We start from the raw sequence: 21,030 nt of genomic DNA on the forward strand, positions 1-21,030 counted from the left end.
TAAACAAGTTATAATAAATGTGAGACAAGTCGGTTTGTACCGTTTATTGAATAAATTATGCGGCGCTGGTTTATTTGCAAGGATTACGACCGGGGTAGGTTCGAACGCTCTAATTGCTTCAGAACGGGAAGTTGCTGTCGTTTCCGGACAAACCAAATCAGAGTTAAACCGATCGGACGAAGGAAAATCGAGTAATTGGCGCTTGTAGGAGTGTCAGGTTCTCGACTATATCGTTTAAATCAAAATGCAGTTGCATGATCCAGTTTTGTCGGGAATCCCACATGGGTCTCATTTGGGTCCGATTTTATTGTCAATTTTTATGAATAGCAAGGAGAAGGGAAATAACCAAGAGAAGAGTAGAAATGCTGTTTTAATCTTCTTCATTTTATTCATCTTGTCTTCTTGGTATGTTTTTCCTGCGATCTGATGTGTAAAAAAATAAAATGCCTTGCGTAGGTTCTTGTTTAAATGTCTTCTCAAAAAAAAAAAATTGTTGAAGAAAAAAATTATAGGTAGATATGTATACAGGGTGTCGAAAAATTAACGTATTCCAAGTCGGGGGTCTTGTAGGGAAAAATCTCAGGAATCTCGAAAAAATCAAATAAAAAATATAGGGGGAGTCTTTACAAAGATATATGGGTCTGAAGGTTCAAACTTTTCATCATGTTTTCTTGAAATAAAAAATATAAATGGTTGACATTCATTTTGAAATATGATGAGGATGATTATGTAAAATATTAAAATATAAATGAAAAGACATTTCTTGAAAAAACAGCTTTATCTCGAAAAAATAAAAGTTTTATTTTTCCAATTTTTGTTCAAAAGGGAAGTACAACATAGCTAGAATATTAATCAGGTAATTTTGAACAAATATTGGCAACTTTGATATTTTTTCAAAGTGACAGCAATTTTTTTTTTACATTTTTACTTGGTCAACAGGATGTCCCCTACTAAGCCCCGAACTCGGAATACGATAATTTTAAGACACCCTGTAGAGAAGAGTGCGGTGAACATTTCGAATAAATTGATTTCAAATTATTTATTCATTATAATGACATAATTATCAACTTTCAGTCTTTAAATGCATCCAGGATGACCATTTTGACCCTCTAAGCTCTCGTGACGTAGAGTGATATATCGCGTGTTCAGATCAAAGTTGGCCTTGAAGAGTCGATTGTGAACGCACCACTTGTCAGTCTGCAGAGTAAAAACACAAACACGCAAAAAGTGAGGTTAGATTTAAACAGCTGCGTGATCTGTAATTCGTGGTGGGTTCACAATCGACTCTCGAACGCCTACTTTAAATTTAGTCCTTGCGGGAGCTGTGTTTGCGTTTAATAAACTGAGATTTGTCACAAAGGAGCAGCAATTAGACGAGCAAAACACGCATGAAAATATAAAATGTGGACTCAGTACAAAACTCTGGAGCATCGTGCAATTACCATCGCCATAGCTTACTGACACATCCTGTTTCCAATTGGAGATGTAATCGCAAATCTGTTTGCAGTTATTTTTTAGCAAAATCTGCGCAAGAAATTGTCACAAAACGTGAAGCAACATTGATTGATGTCTTTGATTTTTTTAAAGTTAAATGTCAGTAAAATAATAATGGGTTGGCAAGAAATTAAAAAATCTAAATTTGGTAGTATTTTTTATACATCTATGTAAATGTAATAACGAACGCTTGATCTTTGTAAAAGTAGGTGAGTAACTGTTTGTGAAGAAAAAAATATCTATTGAGTATCGGATTGCAGCGAAACCTCTCATAACGGATGGAGATGAATGTCAAGATTACTACGAATAGTTTGGAATAAAATCATAAGTAGACTGGCGTAGTATGTGGGAAAAATAAAAAAATTATGTTTCTTTCACAAGAGTTTACGATCTAAGGTTATTAAAAAGAGATACACGTTAAAAAAATCTCATTTGCAAATTATACTGTGGTGTTCTATGAAATGTAACGGTAACACCGTGTATCCATTAAGTGATTTTTCATTAACAATATAAATGTTTAAACAATTATTAATTTCAATAACCTACTTTAAGAATTGTTTACAAATTTATCAACTGGTATATCCTCCATATACAAAGTGTTTCAAAATTATTGTGGTATCGTGGGTTGCCCGGATCGGAAAAAATAGTTTGCCACCTTTCGCCGATAAGGTCCCGCACTACACTACACCAAACATAACTTCCAAGAAAGTGAAATAATGCCTCGGATTTACTCAACGAAAACCAGTCAAAACATTTTTTGAACTCACTAACTTCAAAATGACAATTTCGCGCACTAGTGCTTCAAAATCATCCAAAAAGCATTGGCCTTTTTGAGCACTCTGAAAATAATTTGACTTGATAATAATAAAATCTGGTTTACAAAACGTCATTTCTTCAATTTGGATGTTGAAAATTTCGAAAGAATGAAAATAAATCGCTATTAATTCGATTGACACTTGGGCAAGCGCCATCTGTTCACTAAATTGGGAACTATTGGGTAATAATTTAAAAATGCTAATGTTCGTTTCAAAAAATATTGTACAAACCTCGATGCGCGAAGACGTATTCGGCACATTCGCGCAAATGAAGCACTCGCTCTTTCGTCGCTTGTGCCTCAAATAATGCGCTCATGTGCGAAAAATGTCTTCTCGCACTCGGTTCGTAAATAACTATTCCCAGTTGTCCTCGAAGTGCGCGAAAAACGATTTCCCGCATGCTGTGTTTTTTACTTTGCAACAGAAACTAGGGGAAATTGTATTGTAAAGTTGGTATTTGATGACGTAGATAGACGGAAACGCCAAATTACTTAAAACAAAATGGACGTTTCGTCACATTTGCAATTGTAATATTAATTCTAATCAACACAATAAATAAGTAATTTTATTATAAAACAAATAAGAATACAATTCAAAAAGGTAGGATTATAACAGGCCCTGAAAATAATTATTGTTGTTTTTCAAGTGTTCATTATGTTGTGTGATCGTAGAAGATGCCGCCAACGCTTTAAATTTTAATAATCTAGTAATCAGCGCAGAAGGTGCTACCAACCTGATAGTAAAAAAGTTACTAATGTTAAAATATGTACTTTTTTAAATTTATTATTAAGTATTTTTGAGTTATTCGTTACAAAAAATATGGTACCTAACTTAGGTTAGGTAAATAATTATTTCATCCCTTCGATACATTAATGTTGGATGCTAAGACGTAATATTTTTTTATATTACCTAAGTAGTACAATCTTCGCATATTGGTATGATGAAAAAATTATATTTGGTGATTTTATAATGTTTTGTAAACGTAATGTTCACTATACACTGCAGCTAGTGTAGCTCGATAAAACACGTCGAAGTAATTTCTAGAAGAGAATTGGTCTACGTTCACCTAATTTTGGGAGATTTTTCTTTCTTGCATTTTCTAATTTTTTCATATCTGAAAATATAATTTACATACATATATGTATATAAAAAACTTTTTCATTACTTTCTTACCTTGAAATGGGCCTATTATTAAGTAGGATTTCCCTCCACACTCCATCAGGTAAGAGATGGTGCTAATTACTTATTAGTTGCAACAAAACTCTCTGTGACATCCACATTTAATTACCAAGAAATATAATTCCTAATTACTGTTCACTACCTGTTACAAAACCCCAATATTTTTAACCGCCGGAGGAACTCGACTGCGCCCGACTCCAAACATTTCTGTCATTCGGAAAGCATGTCGAAGCAGCTTCTAGAAGAGAATTGGTCTACGTTCACCTATCAATCACTCTGAACGATTTCTGTTCACATCATCTTACTCATGATGAAGGAGATTCAGTTTTTCATTTCCTTTCAGCAACAACAAGATATTTTTGTCGTCTAGTTTTCTATTTTTTTCTTTCATTTTTTCCATATTCAAAGTTTACAAAATATTTTGTAATCATGCTTTGTAATAATAGTCTCTTGTACCCCATAAGAGAGTCATAGTTACTCCCGCCGTTTATCCGCGCCTGCTTGAATCTCTTCACGTTGACATTGTTTATTTTATAAATTTTCTCCATTATCAGATAGTAATAAAAAAATGGGCAATTATAATTCCAACGTCTAAAATTCATGAGGTATGATTTATTATAAAGTACCGTTTGAGACCACAAATTATCTACGCCATTGCATTGAACGCTTATTTGTATACGATTCCGCTAGGACACGATAATTTGCAGCGCCTGCTCTGATTTATTTGCCTTTTGGAACTTTGTATCTTTCATTAAAGAGGTGATTTCTTAAAATCTATAACACTGTTGTCCTTCGATGACTTACTTTTGTTTCGTTTTGGGCTTATTTCCCCCCAAATTGGGGCAGTGGTAGCAGTTTTAGCCACTAGATTACCCACTCTTTCGAATTCAAAAGGAGTCATAAAAATATCAATCAGACTTAAAGAATTAATCAGTTTGGTGGTTTGTCTTTTGAGCCAAAGAAGAAATTATTTAGTCAGATTATTTAGGTAAATCGATAACACCAATACATTTCACTGCAATCCCAAAAAAGTATTGTCATAACTCTTCTGCTGCTGAAGTGGTGTCTTGATTCTGTGTCAAAGTAATGAATTAATCCACAAAATCGTCCAAGAAGAATGTATTTCGATCTTTAAAGAAAGATTTTGAGGCAGGCTAAACCTCTGCTTTAGAAGTTATTTATCAAGGTTCTAATCTTGTGCTAACCATGAGATTTAATTTTGCAAAAACGTTTTTTTCCATGATCATTGAATTTCAGCTGTCTTTGATCACTGAAAATAATGTTCGTACAAAAAATATTGTACGAGCCACTTGCGTAAAGACATCTTCCGCTCATTCGCGCATTAATTAAAGGCACTCGCTCCTTCGTCGCTCGTGCTTTAAAAAATGCGCTCATGCGGGAACCTCGTCTTCCCGCACTTGGTTCGTAAATAGCTATTTTGTTGCTAATTCTCACCTCTCTCTCTCGTTATTTTTTGTTCCTTCTATTACTACTTGCATCAAGCGTAATAATTTAACTCGCAGTTTCCAGTCCAGTTTTTTTTCTGTCTAAACGAATTCTTTCGAAATGTATATTTAAATTATAATATAATATTAATTTAAATATTAAACGTTTCCTCACAAAATAGATTGAATTTCAAGCTTTAACCTTCGTCTGGTAATTAAAGAGAAAAAAAGTGTCCAAGTTAATCGCGTCGAAAAAATCTTAGGGACGTTGTCGTCGAGTGTATAAATCGTTGGAGGATTTTTTAGTTTTGTTTTTATGATTAGTTTAATAATGGTGGTCCCGTGGGGACCCATCAGACAGTTGGCCCATCGCCATTCCAACCCATTAGTCAACTATGTTATGTACACGTTACAAGATTTTACTGTATCTCCGACTTTCCAGTGGCATAAATATGTATATTAAAATTATTTATTAACACCTCATAATTCTGGGCTGTCGTTGATCCTTAACATTCTCCATCCGAAGACTTCACTATATTTTCAATTCAATGTGTCATAAATTTATGAAAACAGTTTGGCCACACTAAAACTTGAGACTGCCGTTAATAGATAATAATAATAACGGCATCCTAATCTGAGAGGACAAACACATAAATAATGCAAGAGCCATGTTCGAATTGTCGACAATTAGAGTGTTGGAAGTGTCCGGCGCGGTCACGTAGCTCGTGAATCTGCGCGCACGAATTGTATTCGCGTCGATTATTTCCCGTTGATTTATCTGTTTGTTTTGATATTTTCGTCCGAGATCAATTAAGTATGCAAATGAGGGGGGGCCCGCGGCCGCCCCGGTCCGGCCCTGGCTGCCGCGAACGTGATTGATAACCGTGACCCGTCGATGTTCGTCTTTTTGTCGCTGCCTCCCGCAATTAAAAAATAATTAATTCGCTTCGTTAAAACAAATTAATTAAACAAATTAATTACGGTGGGCCTTTGCCGTGAATAAATAAAAACCACTTAAAAGGCGATTTTTTAAATTCTGATTTATTCATTTAACGATCGGGACCTGCATAATTCCGCCGAAAAATCGCCGGATTAATGCTCGGGCCTTATGAATAATAAAGATCAAGTTACCGAGGCTGGTAGGAGAGTAAACGCGCGTTTATAAGGAAAATATTTCGAGGTCGACGAGGATGTGTCATTTTTTATTATTCCTATTATTAATAATACAGTCACAAAAATTAATTTTACCAACTAGACGCCTATAAATATTATTGGTGGGACGTGGCGTGGCCGCGGGACCTTTACGAGATATCTGTATTCATCTGGTTTTTTTATTCTTCTCTTCTGGCCTACCGTCTCTCTTGGGACGGTTCCAAGGATTTTTACCGGTATGGACCGACTTTAAATGCAACACATTTGTACAAAACCGGCCACTGTGTTTCCTCTCAAAAATTCTAGACACCGCGTGAGGCAGGCGTGTTGGTTGCCTCACCCCGCGTCGAAGTCTCTCACATTTTTGCAAACGTCTTTGCTTAATTACTTCTCCCGGGCACTTAACTTTTTTACCATTTCACCTGGTGTAAAAGAAGATCATTGTTCGACTGTGCCTATCATAAATCGAAACAGTGACAAAGTACTAAGTGGTACTGCAATCGTCGATACAAATGGTGCTTTGTCGCTAGTTTCTTTCCCTATTTACAACTTGATTGTCTTGCTCTAGTTTTTTTCGTTAATGGTTAATTGATAAAAAGAAGGTTTTCATTTATCAAACAACAAAACAAAAGCTTTAGATTTGGATTTTAGATTGCAGCGGAACTTTCTGCAAAAAATTTTCACTAAAAGCTGGATAAAGCATATCGAAGTAATTTCTAGAAGAGAATTGGTCTACGTTCACTCTGTTCTGTTCATGATTGAGTGGAACTTCAATTTTTTATGTCCTTCCTAGGGAAACTCCTTTCACCCACACTGTTTTTTTTTAGTTTTCCTAAATCCCGAAACAGATTTGTATTTTTTTTTTGTCAGTTACAACAATTCCTACAACGCTCCAGTTTTTACTTTATGTAAAACAGGACCTTTGTTTGTCAAATATGCAAACCAATTATATTCTAAATGGTACTGCAGACTGTGATACAATCGGCGCATTGTCCTAGTCTCGCTTCCGTATTGAGAACTTAATTGTTTTCTATTGGTTTTTGTGAATGAACAATTTCGCAATCGCCGAATATAATATATCGTTTCTTGTACTTTAGACTCTCTAGTGTATCAGAATTAAAAGCGAAAAAAATTTGAAGGGCACGCTTACTTCCTTGCTTTGAGCTCCGTTTCTTTAAGTGGCTAATTTTCCTCGATTATGTGACGTTAAAAGCTGGATAAAGCATGTCGAAGTAACTTTTAGAAGAGAATTGGTCTACGTTCTTCTATTCTGGCTTATCCATATCTCTGTATCTCTGTAGAAAATCCCGGTTACGAGAGCAGGTTAAGCCTCGACCTCCCACAGGACGTTCAGGCCCCTATGAATCTTATGCAGACATTGTAAGAGTCATAGTTACTCCCGCCATTTCCTTATTTTGTTGTTTGAGGAACTCAGAGGGGCCTTCCAAATCCAAACTGGATCACTAGACATCTTTTCGTCGAGGTCGTCCATTTCGCAAAGTTTAAGAGAGAGTCATAGTTACCCCAGCTTGCTTGAATTTCTTCACGTTGACGTTCAGAGCACTGGACAGAAATCACATTGCGTCTCTGGAACCATCGCAATGCTTTGTTCTTTTGGTGCTTGCGTTGTCCTTCTCCAGGTTGTCCCTGCAAAAGAACCTGCACTTAAAAATCCAATTACCTTCATTATGTAACTTTAAACGATGGATAAAGCATGTGGAAGTAACTTCTAGAAGAGAATTGGTCTACGTTCACTCTGACCTTACTCATCAGGGAGTTAAAAAACGTTTCATTTTCTCTCTAGGTGGACCCGCGCTATAGACTTCCCTAACTGTCACTACCTGAAGAGAACAAATGGAGTACCGACGTGTAGAAATGCAAAGCTGATACCATTTGCTTGTCTGTGATATGTGCATATTTGCGTATGTCAAATGGTGTAATAAATCCCAGAAAAAAACCCACACCCGCTTAGGTCGGTTCTGGGATTCGAACCTGGACCTTAAGATTGCAAAGTGGACGCGCTGCACGCTTATCCACAACGCCTGTTTGCTAGGGTGAAAAAATCATTCATTTATATTACTTATTACTTCTTAAGTTGTACCTTACACAATATATTCAGTTTTGTTTTAATTGACTGCAACTTTAATATGCAGTTTTGATACCTGTATGAACTCTCCCTTCTGATTAAAATTTAAAAATTGATATATGTGGCTTCTAAAAATGGAATATTTTGTCTACATATGTAACGACTGATTAGAAAAAAACATGTTGCTTTGGAAAATAGAGAGTCTCAGATTTGCTAAACAAAACATTTCAGGTCGTAAATTGCTTCAATCGAAATGTCTCGTTTCAGACTCATTTCTCACCGGAATTTATGAAACTCTGGTACAAATTTATTGTACACAAATAGTTTAGCGAGTCTGACTTCATCAGTCATTTTCTTTTTTTAATGAAGAGCCGGAGGCGCATATCCCACATTTACCCTATAAAATTTTATTGCTGTTATAATTTGTTGCTATTGTTTAATTTGGTGTCCAACGTTTGTTTTCAGAAGAAACATTTTACGAGCGCGAGTAGATATTGATTCCATTATTGAACACGCGGCTACAAGACAATTAACGTTCGACACCACATAAACCTTAAGTATCAATTGAGGTTTAGGTTAACCGTTGTTTCAATAAAATCAATTACTGAAATGATTGAGTCGACTCGAGGTTTGTCTTAATCGTCCAGGCTTCACCGATAAACTTCGATTAAAATAAATTCAGTCTTAACTGTACAACAAACTAAGCGTGGAAAATGCTTGTAATTAGTGTAATGGGAATAACACGACCTTTAACAGTAAAATATAATCATATCGGACAGATTGAGTAAAAAAATCATATTCAAGAAAAATGGAAAAATTGTAACACTGTCTATTGATTCAAAACTATTTGGAAATGCGATTTTTTATTTAACATATTTATTAGGAACACACGTGTAAAAAAGACACTGGACTCCTTGTGAAGAGAGATGTCGCGGGTGTAACACTATTGAGGGGTTTCAAAGGATGTGGTCACTGTTGCAACATTTGCTGTTTTGATGTGTATGAGTCCACGTGACTATAGACTTTTGAAAAAAACTTCAAAGTCCGGTCAAGGATTTGAACCCCGAACCTCTCGAATGAAGAAAACCGGGCGCCGGGCGCGCATCTCACGCGGCCACGGTGCTCGGCGCTTAGTTACTACTTTCCTATCAATTTATAGATCCAGGTCGGATTTTATTTTATCGTTACGAGTATTTCGATCAAGTAATGACTAATGAGAGTTGTTTTGATTAGTATTTTTGTTGGAATGATCGATAATAATTATTTAAAAGGAGAGTTGTGTCGTGGCAGATGCAGTTGTGGTGTTTTTTCGCGTTTGGAAAGTCAGTGTTTGGTCGTCAGAGTGAGTGGAGTCGCTCCGAGCCGATCTTAATACACAAAGGAAGAACAAAGAACAAAGTGAGAACATAAAAATATCAGTCATGAAATTGTGTCGTAAAAACCTTGTCGGTACTGTAAAATTTACATAACAATTTCTAAATCAATAAAAGCCAGTCGGGCGCACAAAGCCCATTCCGGGAACCAGTTAACGGCGTATCCCTTGCCCCGGTCCTGGTTTCCACCCTGGTGCCCAGCCCACTATGCAAATATCCTAAGCTCTCGGTTGTTAACGTCTAAGCTGTGCATACGGCCCGTAATTCATGCCGTTGCGGATATGTCAGCCGCGTATGTAATGGCACAAACATTTATATAAGTGGGCAAAGCTCGCGAGGCGATTTCGTTTTGTTTCCTTTTGACAGGCGGCCGCTGGTGCGGGCGTACAACCGGCGACTCGATCGTAAACTCTCGACGAAATTAAAATGAAGAAAAAGCGGCGTTAATCGCCACAAATTATAAATGGGCCGTGTAAAGATCGGTTTGGTTTTCGAGAGGTAATCGCGTTAAAGCGTTCCACGAGACCGGAGGATGACGAACAAGATCCACCGGAAAATGCGCTCGCTCCTTCTTCGCATTCTTCACGATGATCTGGACCGTCGCTGCTCCTATCTGCCATCTGGATCGGACGCTGCAATGAAATCGTCAACTCGAGACTGGCACATCACAAAACAAAAACAACCGTGGAAAACTAAAGGCGAGTCTTGGATCGATTCGTCGGCACGAATCAATCTACGAGTCTCGTCCTGAGCTTTTAACTGACAGTCGGCGATGTCCGCAATGTGGGACAAACTATTCACTCTTAATTCGATCATGTCCGGAGATGTTCGATTGGATTCTAATCGAGTGACTGGATAGGTTATTGAAGTGTCATCTTGTTTACTTCTTTCGAACAACGTACAATAATTCATGCCGTGTGGGAACACGTTACATCTTGTAGACACACGAGATTATTCGACCCTCCAGACAAAGGAATGAAACCGGGTCGAACACGTTTGTGGTGTAACAGTCGCGATCGACTTGTCAGGAGTGAAAAATAAATTGTGTAATATCAAAGTGAAATTCGCTAAATATGTCACAAGGTTTTTTTGTTTAAGAATGCTGAGGTCGTATTTACTTAATTTATTTTTTCTTCTTAGAAAAGAAGCGACTTATAAGACAGAATATAAAGTAGAAAAAGAAAAAGGTATTTCTCGGATATTTTCAAAACAATATAATATACAGGGTGAATCTGAAATACGTGTGTTAATTTTAACCAGTGGAAGACCTCGCTAATTTATTAAAATTTTCTCTATAACATTTTACAAAATTTGCAAGTTTTCCAAGATTTTTCCCCCCCAAACATTTTGATGGATAATTTATTCAAAATTCGTTTCTCGTAAAAAAATCAAATAGAAAAAACGTTTCATTTAACGAGCTCTGCTACATGTCAAAATTAACGCACACATTTTAGATACACCCTGTATATGTAATATAAATTTGTTTCCTTTTTTTTTAATCACAGCTGCTCCAAATTACACCAAGTTACAAACAAGCCCTGTTCTATTTCTCCAGTTTGTACCTTGTGTATCTATCTACTGCACTGATTTTCAGTTTCTGATTTTTTTTTCTGTTACAGGGATCAGGATATCTTAAGGAGATTAGAAGGACCAGGACTTTCTGCGCCAAGAGCATCACTCAGAGAAGAATCCAGTACTCCAGCTTCCTATGAATAACAAGTTCTAAATATAAACGAGTAGATTAAATTCGGAAAAGAATTGTAAATCATATTTAAGCACAAAATGTTACACAAAATGCCATATATTATTATCCTACTTTTTCTGCGTTATACCGTTTTACATAAATATCTTAAATTTTAATTTTTAAAAAGAATACAATGTTTTTAATCAAATACGAGATATTTTGATTACACCCTGTATATAATTTTTGTTGAATGTTTTTGTAAATTTTCCTCTCAAACGTGTAATATGCAAATACAAAATATAAATTTCTTTGATTTATGTGGTTTATTCTTGGCAAAACTCCTCGGATAGGTCAATTTGTATTTCAAAATGAGCATAAAAAATAAAATAAAAAAAAATTGAAAACATCCTACCAAGAAGTAAAAAGCTAACGTTTGAACGCTCTCTGTTAAGTGATGATAACTCTTGTTATCAGAGGGCGCTTTTTGTTATCACGTGAAAACGACGAGCTCATATTTCTTGTATCTCACTACAAATTAATTGCACATTTAAGTATAAATACCCACGTGAAGGAAAGACGTTCGAAAAGGCCGATGCACAACGTTCTATGATAGTAGAGCAATTCTCTTCTAGGCGTTGCTTCGATGCCTTTTTTAGCAATTTTCTAGGTACAGAAATGTTTTGTTAATTGTCTACTACAAACCTACAAAAAACAAAAGTCGGATAACAAATTAGAAATTAGTAGAAATACATTTTTCCAAGGAAGAACGAAAAATGAACGCTCCTCACAAAAAAGGTAAAAGCAGGAGTTCTCCAGGGCTCTTTACTTGGCCCAACACTACAACTTATATACAGAAACATATATTTTTCGAATTTACCTCTCTAACAGGAGTAACAGGTCTATTATTGTATTCAAGTTGGAGTCGTTTATGGCACAAGTGCTTTAATAGATCTCTAAGAAAATTTGTATCAATATTTCAGTGTATCATTGTCATTTACACCAAAAGACTTCCAATATTAACGTTCAAACTCTTCTTTTTTACATCTGTTGCAGAGGTTCGTTACCTTGAATTACCAATTAATACCAAATTCCCTAGAATTTGAAAATTTAATTTTTTCATTTAGAAATTTAAAAAAGGGTGCGAATTCGAAAAAATAACATAAAAACTCGTTTTATAAGGGCATTGGCGCACTCGTCCCATAGAAAACTCCCCTACGGCTCGTTTTTTACATCTGGGACTCGTGCGCCAAATCAACCCTTTATAAAACTAATATTATATGTGCAGGTGACATATTAGAGAAAGAACTAATGAATTATTTTTATTTCAACCACTCTGCAGAATGGAAAGTTTGTCAAAAATGAATTTTCTTGGGACCCAGAAGAGACAAGGACCCTGGATTTCAACTTCCTAAGACCAATAAATTCTAAACAAATGCAAATACATAAACTGACTTCAGAAAACTATTGGAAATCATATTTCAGCTCAAAATGAGATATAAAATATCTCAATTTTTCTACATTGTGATATCTGTTTATTTAAGCATTTAAAATTTTAATTTTTAAAAAGAGTAGAAACTTTATAATCATATACAATTCAATTCTTGTCGAGTGTTTTGGTGATGCAAAAGAGATGTACTGAACACATAAAGTGTATAAATAATGCGCAGTGCCAGCGTAAACAAAGGAATAAAAATTCCTTAAATTCTTGTTGTTTATTTTCGGCAAAATTTCTCGGATAGGCCAATTTGTACTTCAAAGTTAAGACACAAAGCAAAATCAAGAAAATCGGCCAATCGGGAAACATCCGATCGAGAAATAAATGAGCGAGAGTTGCACGCTCTGTGATAACTTTTATTGTCAAAGGGAGTTTTTTGTTATCACATAGAAACGACGAGTTTATATTTCTTATATCTCACTACAAATTAATTGCTCATTTAAGCATAAATACAGGCGTGAAAGAAAGACGTTCGAAAAGGCCGATGCACAACGTTCTATGATAGTAGAGCAATTCTCTTCTAGGCGTTGCTTCGATGCCTTTTTTTTATACTTTTTTTCTACTACCATGTTTAAAATGCCATTTATAGCATAGGTTTCCATGACGTTAAGTGATCTTTTAAATACACCTTGACAAGCTGTGACTTTGTGCTTTTTAGTTACGAGGTGAAGTTAGCAACGGGCTTTTTAGTCACGGACTAAAGTTAGCTCCAACCATTTTAGTCACAAAAATCATGGCACACTCAAAATCAAGCTAGCTGTCACTTGTCAATTGACGTTTATCAGTTTTGAATTTTATGTTTAAATTAAGGTACATTAAAGAACAAGTTTTACAAGGGTTGATAAAGCGCACGTGTCCCATGTGTAGAAAACGAGCCGTAGGGGAGTTTTCTATGGGACGAGTGGGCCAATGCCCTTATAAAACGAGTTTTTTATTTTTTCAAATTTGTACCCTCTTTTCTCTACGGAATTTTGTATTAATTCGTAATTCAAGGTAACGGATTGAACTACATCAGCAACAGATGTTAAAACGTAGAGTTTGAACATTAATATTGGAAGTTTTTTGGTGTAAATGACAATAATACATTAAAAAATTGATAAAAATGTTCTTAGAGATCTGTTAAACCACGAGTACTTTAATAGATAGCCATAAACGACTCCGACTTGAATACAATAATAGACCTATTAGAGACGCAAATTCGAAAAAGAAATTAGGTACTTGTTTTATTTATTTTGTTTATTTGGTCGTAGAAAAAATATAGTATGCAACTCGTTTATAAACTTCTCTAGATTCTCGTTTATTAAACACTCACCTCATAAAATTTGTGACTAAAGTGCCGTTAATAACTCTTGTTGCATAATATACAATTAATTATGTTAATTGTTGATCTAAAATGAGTATCAGCAAATTGTCAAAATCATATACAAAATTATCAAAAAAAGGCATCGAAGCAACGCCTAGAAGAGAATTGCTCTACTATCATAGAACGTTGTGCATCGGCCTTTTCGAACGTCTTTCTTTCACGCCGGTATTTATGCTTAAATGTGCAATTAAATTGTAGTGAGATACAAGAAATATGAGCTCGTCGTTTCAATGTGATAACAAAAAACGTCCTTTGATAACAAGAGTTATCAGTTATCACACAACGTTGCAACTCTAGCTGCTTTATTTCTTGCATGGAGGTTTTCAGGTTTTATTGATTTGGGTTTTTGTGTTAAATTTAAGGAATTTTGTGTGGGACAGTACATCTCTGTTGCATCAGCAAAATACTCGACAAAAATTGTACATAATCATAAACTTTCTACTAAAATCCTTTTTCGCATTTTATACTTACGTTCAAATTGTCAGTACATACAATGTGTTAAAAAATTAAATTGATATCCTCTATAACAAATAGTAATTTACCTAGTAATATTACAAATCTCAGAAAATAATCACAAACACACAGAAAATGACAAAAAAAGGCATCGAAGCAACGCCTAGAAGAGAATTGCTCTACTATCATAGAACGTTGTGCATCGGCCTTTTCCAACGTTTTTCCTTCACGCCACTATCTATACTTAAATGTGCAATTAATTTGTAGTGAGATACAAGAAATATGCGTTGGCCGTTTCTACGTCATAACAAAAAACGATTGGATCACAACACCTACCAGAAAGCGCTGATACTCTCACCCCTTTACTTCTTAATGGATGTGTCTTTGCGTGTTCGTTACGTAACTGCTTGAAATGTCTTGTCGGTGTGGTTCGAGATTTTGTCTGATGTGCCTGAGTTCTTGTTTCTTTAAGGTATTGCCTTCCCGAAGTATTTGAGAGTTTCTGATAAACAATTTTACTTGGACAGAAATCTTTAAAAATCTTTCTGATGTATGTTTTGCAAATGTGTATTGATACCTATCTCAGCGCCACACACAATTTGTCGTCAGATCATTATTTAGTACATTTTTATTTTGTTTTCTGGTTTGCTTCGTTTACACAATAGTGTTTAGAGGTATTTTACGACTGTCTCGATTTTATGGATGTCCTAGATACTTATTCATTTTCTTTGAGTGGAACACAATAGAGGTTTCAAAGCATCAGTTGTAAAGTCATGTTATTAGAGTGTCGAGATCTTTCAATTTCACAGAAGCTCTGCTTTGGTTTATTACTGTATGTACAGCGCTGTGTCCATTTTGTCTTGATTTGTCCTCTGTATATAAATTGTATAATGTTGGTTCTAGTAGGGAGCCCTGGGGAACTCCCGCTTCTGTTTTTTTAGGCATCCTTAATGACAAAGGTAATTTTACGTACTCCCATGCGGACAAGAGTAACACTTTTTCGGACGCACTTTTTCGTACCCACTTTTTCGGACGCACTTTTCAAGGCATGGACCGTGGCACCATCTGTTGGTCTATTGGTCTATTTAGTATTCCCTTTGCCTTTCCCCTGTTTTCAAGTCTCGGCTCCGCCTCGACTAAAAAACCCAGACTCGGACAAAAAAGATGCACTTTTTAGCCTTGATACACAAATAATTATTGTGTGGACTGTTCAGTTTCGTTCTTCCTTGGAAAAATGTATTTCCAATTTGTTACCTCACTTTTGTTTTTTGCGGGTTTGTGGTAGAAAATGAAAAAAACATTTGGATACCTAAAAAATAAAACAAAGGCATCGAAGCAACGCCTAGAAGAGAATTGCTCTACTATCATAGAACGTTGTGCATCGGCCTTTTCAAACGCATTTCCTTCACGTCGGTATTTATAATTATATAGGCAATGAAATTGTAGTGAGATACAAGAAAGTGTTCTTTTTAATTTATTTTTCGAGGAGAACAGAAATGACAAGTTTTCACCAGATTTTTGTGTTTCTAATGTTGTGTCATGATCACACTTGAATTTTTAGTTTCTTTTGTGCGAAATAAATTTGTAAAAAATCGAAAGAAGGGAAGATGTCGTCTGCGATGTTTTTTTGGCCGAAGGCAAAAATGCCGGCGCGATAAAGCTTCGGCCGCGACCACGAATTGGCAACTTCAGCGACCTGAACGGTCGATTAAGCTTGAAAATCGTCTGGAACCTGTCAAATCCCGTCGAGCCGCGTTGCATTACCCGGAGCCGGCGGGCTTACTCCGGGCGTAATTTTCCGTGCGAAATCGGAGGGTCGCGCACGCTCGCCATTGGTGGCATCGCAGAAGAACAGATGCATAACTCGCCGAAACAACGTATGTGAACCCGTCGAAACAATGCCTTTATGTTTGTTAATTAGCATCGAAAAACAGAATCGGCGAGATGCCTTCCGCGGAACAGGCGGACGGCGATTTAAAAAATTCCTGTGGAAAAAAAACCGCCGGCGCAGGCCATACACCACGTGATTCGGGGAAAGCCGCCGCCGATAACCCAGACTGGAATCTGACGTACCGACGCGGTTTTTGTCCGGGCTAAATGAGCCGACACCGAGCATACTAATGTCCCAACGGATACAAATGAATGCTGACAAATATTCGGCCGGTTCTTCGCATCGCGAGACAAGATGGTGCAACACCGCATAACGAGGGTAATCGAAGTGGGCACATATGAGAGCGGACTGACTATTGGAATACGACCGTTGTTAATGGCCGTGTGCTTGTTTCAAACAATGCATTTATCGACCATCTGAGTCGCTCTCTTGTTTTATTAATGGACTTCTTGGGCATTCCGGCAGCGGTATTAAGATAACGTCATAAATTCGGCCGGGTGGAAGAGGCTCCTCCAAAACGTGAAAACTTCCAAACAGAAAATATTAACACGACTAAATGAACCCTTCCTCTGGTACAGAACTGGAAAGAGAAACACAAAAAGTGCAAATAACCAAAATATTAAGAAAAAAATACACAGATAAAAATTTATCTTTTATTATTATCTTTTTTTTGTGATCATTCAGAGTGGAAGGTCTTTTTGTGCTTCGCCCAATTGGCGACCTCAACTGCGCCTCGGTCGTCAATCTCTGGGCTCAGCACAAAAATACGCACTTCTACTCTTTCCGTAAACTCCAACTCGATCGGTTTTAGGTCAAAAGAATAACTATGCCGCTGCAAAACAAACGACTTCTTTAAACACTTAGCGGTCGTGCTGTATCGATTGCATTATCATGTTGCAATATTCGTTGCGCTTCTTCCTCGATAGCGTCAGGATTTGATTCTGCTATCACATTACATACTGTTACAGTGTTGCTTCAATTGTTCTTCAATTTTCCAAAATGAAGAGATTTCTTTTAAAATTAATTTTCTGTTGTGTTTACGTTTCTTGTCAGGAACAATCTCAAGTTATGTATACAGGGTGTCTTAAAATTATCGTATTCCGAGTTCGGGGCTTAGTAGGGGACATCCTGTTGACCAAGTAAAAATGTTAAAAAAAAATTGCTGTCACTTTGAAAAAAATATCAATAATATTTGTTCAACCATTTATATTTTTTATTTGAAGAAAACATGATGAAAAGTTTGAACCTTCAGACCCATATATCTTTGTAAAGACCCCCCCTGTATTTTTTACTTTATTTTTTCGAGATTCCTGAGATTTTTCCCTACAAGACCCCCGACTTGGAATACGTTAATTTTTCGACACCCTGTATAAACCTTGTTTCTTGTAGCGATTAATATTACGCAAGCCCCTCGTAAAATTGCCCCATCAAGTCCAACAGTAATGTCTGTGTATGTTTATTGGGAGGCTTATTAAGTCGATTTTTAGCAGCGTAAAGCAATCAGCCTCGAAATAAAATAATTTCCTCTCGAGTCAATTTGGTCTGTGGAAAGAAGCATCTTTCAAAATTTCTCGATACGTTACGCACCACAATGTGAAACATTGAATCCAATTTATCGTGTTAAATATACGAGTGTCCTAAATTGGCCATAAGGAATCCTCATTGGCAATAAAGAGAGACTGGCTTTGGAACATGGACGGTCCATAACCTGCACGAAAGCGCTATACTGTCGTCATTCCCTCATACTTACCTGATATTTATGTTTAATTAGCAACATACACGTGTTGGGGCCGTTGCCGAAGACTCACCTCGCTTCGAGTATTTATGGAGCGATTGTGGCCGTTGCCGGGACGACCTCTTCACAACATCACCAACTCATTCAGTAAATATCGGAAGGATCACACTTAATCGACGACGTCGAATCCCAAGTGAGTTGGCAAACAATTAAAGCTTCACACTTAACACCAGTTATTTATACAGAGTGGTGGCCGAAGACGTCCGACAGCATAACTTTCTAAATCAATTGAACGACCAAGGTACACAAGGAAATATCTTTCAATCACATTATCTAATGCAAACGACAAGATCACAGGGTGAAACAATATTTTCGCCTCGACTTCGCCTCGGTCGTCAATCTCTGGGCTCAGCGCCAAAACACTCACTTCTACTCTTAATGTTTTAGGAATGTAGGTGAAGTATTTTTTTTTTTGGTGGTAAAACTGGTGCAGTAGATTTTTTTGATTTGTTTTTGGAGGCACGTTTCGTTCCGGCCTTCATGGTCGAAACCTTCATAGTTTGATTGTCGTTTGTTAATCCTGGGGATTATTCAGATCGGCGACACAATGAAACGTTCCAACCTGTCGCAGCGCTCAGCAAGCGGCAAAAAATGCGAATATGAGCGTCTCCTGCGGCCTCCGGGGATCATCTCTGGTTCAAGGTTCGTTTCTTGCACCAGCATCGCAGTCTCCCATTTATTTCAGAAAATAATCGTTTTTCGCTGCCGCGGCAATCATAATAAACAATGCAGCGAGCAACAAACAAGCGACTTTATTGTTCCGGGCCGGATTAATTGGGCGATTACCGGAATTTCGGCGGAAACGATCGGATTTTTGACGCGCAAATTATCGCCGAACTGTCGGCTCATTACGACGCTGTTATTAATACAAGTCGGTCGTAAATTCGCGTAGTTAGTGAAAAGTGAAGCGATTGTGAGCCGGTGTGAACGCAAATAAATTGTAATTCGTTAAAAATAATAGCCCAACTGTGTCTTCACGGCGTCTTTTTGTACCAATCAAAAGTTTTTAAGGCCGTTGCCGTCCGGCCGACCAATAAACCTCGCACACACAATTATCACTGTTTGCGTTTATATCATTCGAGTGACAGGACCGGAGCTGGGATAATTAATTGACGGGCCCCGGGAGACGGTCCTGTCCGTGCACACCAAATGTCCGAAAGCCAGAGCTATTCAAAATACTTTCTGCAACTTATACAGGGTGGTCCACGAGTAATAAAGAGCCGGACGAAATTGAAAATGCAACCCACACTACATTTCCGAAAAAAGCTGGCTATTGTTGCATTTTTAATTCCGTCGGGCTCATTATCACTCGCGGACCATCCTGTATAAATGCTTTATTTGGCCCGTTACATAATATAAAACATAAAAATCACAATTCCCACCCCTTTCTTTTTCTATTCTTTCCCTCCTCTTCCATATCTCTTTCTTCCATCTTATCTACCTTCCGTCTCCTTTCCTTTCTCTTCTCTCTCATTTCGCTACATCCATTCCACATGTGCTCAATTGTCTCTCTCTCCTCATAGCACATTCTGCACCTTCTTTCCTCTCCTTCCTCCAATACCTACTTTCTCTCTCCTCGTTCCCACATCTAAATCTCGCCACCATTTTTCTTTCTCTTGCACACTCTCTCCCCAGGTACTCCCTGTTGTATCGGGATTCTTTGATTCTTTCCCTTCTTTCTTGCTTGTCTGTGGCTTTGTCTCATTCACTCAGCTATACATTCATCCATCTTCCTTTTGCTCTCAATCTTTCCGCTTCTTCACTGGCAAACCCGTTTCTTCCCAGTTTCACTCATTCTCTTCACTCTTCCTCTTTCTCTTGTTGAACACCATCATTTTTGTCTTCTCAACATTCACTTCCAGCTTTTTCTTCCTCACATACTTTCACAGATTATGCATCATTTCTTTCATTTCTCTTTCACTCTTTGCCACAATTACCAAGTTTCTACCTACCACACTCCCTTCGGCTTGTGCTTTCTTTACCATTTCATCCATATCTGCCACATGTATCGTAAATAGCAGGAGGCTAAGCGGGCACCCCTGTCTCACTCCCTTTGTCGTTTCACCTTCTCTTCTTTATCTCAGTTAGTAAAAATGTTCCGGTTCCACGTTCCGGTGTCTTCCCCTTTTTTTCAAATCAATTTTTTACTAAATTTTACGGAATCCAATTTTCCAATTTTACAAATTGAAGTTGTTAAAAAATAATTTTCAAGTTAAAAATGTGCGAACTGTTAAATAAAAAACTTCCACTACAACACTTTCACATGAGAAATTTTTAAAATTATGAGCCAAAGAAATTCCGGAAGGTTTTTCTCATAAATCTTCTGTCGTTTTTAGCGTTAAAAATGTGTTGCAGGACTCGAACATTCTTCAAATGAATTTTTTTCTGTTTTATAATATTCAGTTTTATCTAGACTGTTATCCTAAAATCCTAGAACTAATTTTTAAGATTATTAATATTCAAGTGACCCAAAAAACATCCTTTGCAGGTCTTTCCACAATGCTTCAGTTCCTTTGGTCTTGTTTTAATATTAATTAATTTTAAGCATTATTAACTGAAAAAAGAGAATGTCCTTTTACATGATTTTCTACTCAAAATAGAGACTTTTCTATATTTTTTTGCATATCGTAATGAAAGTGGCACTTTTTTACACGAAAAATCGTAGTGAAAGTACTATTTTTTTGCATCATTTTATTTCATCTCCTTGGAGATAATTGTCAAAGCATACCTATTTTTTTTTTTGTCATTTTTCATAATCCTTTGAAACTAAATTTCTCAAGTTTTTTCGATATGCAAAAAAATAGT

General features: G+C 36.7%; 1 long non-coding RNA gene across 1 annotated transcript; it reads left to right on the forward strand.

Annotated features, from left to right (window-relative positions):
* The first annotated feature begins 8,411 nt into the window (after positions 1-8,411).
* LOC138129017 (uncharacterized) lies at positions 8,412-11,545 on the forward strand. Its single transcript, XR_011159015.1, has 2 exons — positions 8,412-9,569; positions 11,164-11,545. It is a non-coding gene; the product is annotated as an uncharacterized lncRNA (long non-coding RNA).
* The last annotated feature ends 9,485 nt before the right edge of the window (positions 11,546-21,030 follow it).

The sequence above is a fragment of the Tenebrio molitor genome, chromosome 4, assembly GCF_963966145.1.
Source record: "Tenebrio molitor chromosome 4, icTenMoli1.1, whole genome shotgun sequence".
NCBI lineage: Eukaryota > Metazoa > Arthropoda > Insecta > Coleoptera > Tenebrionidae > Tenebrio > Tenebrio molitor.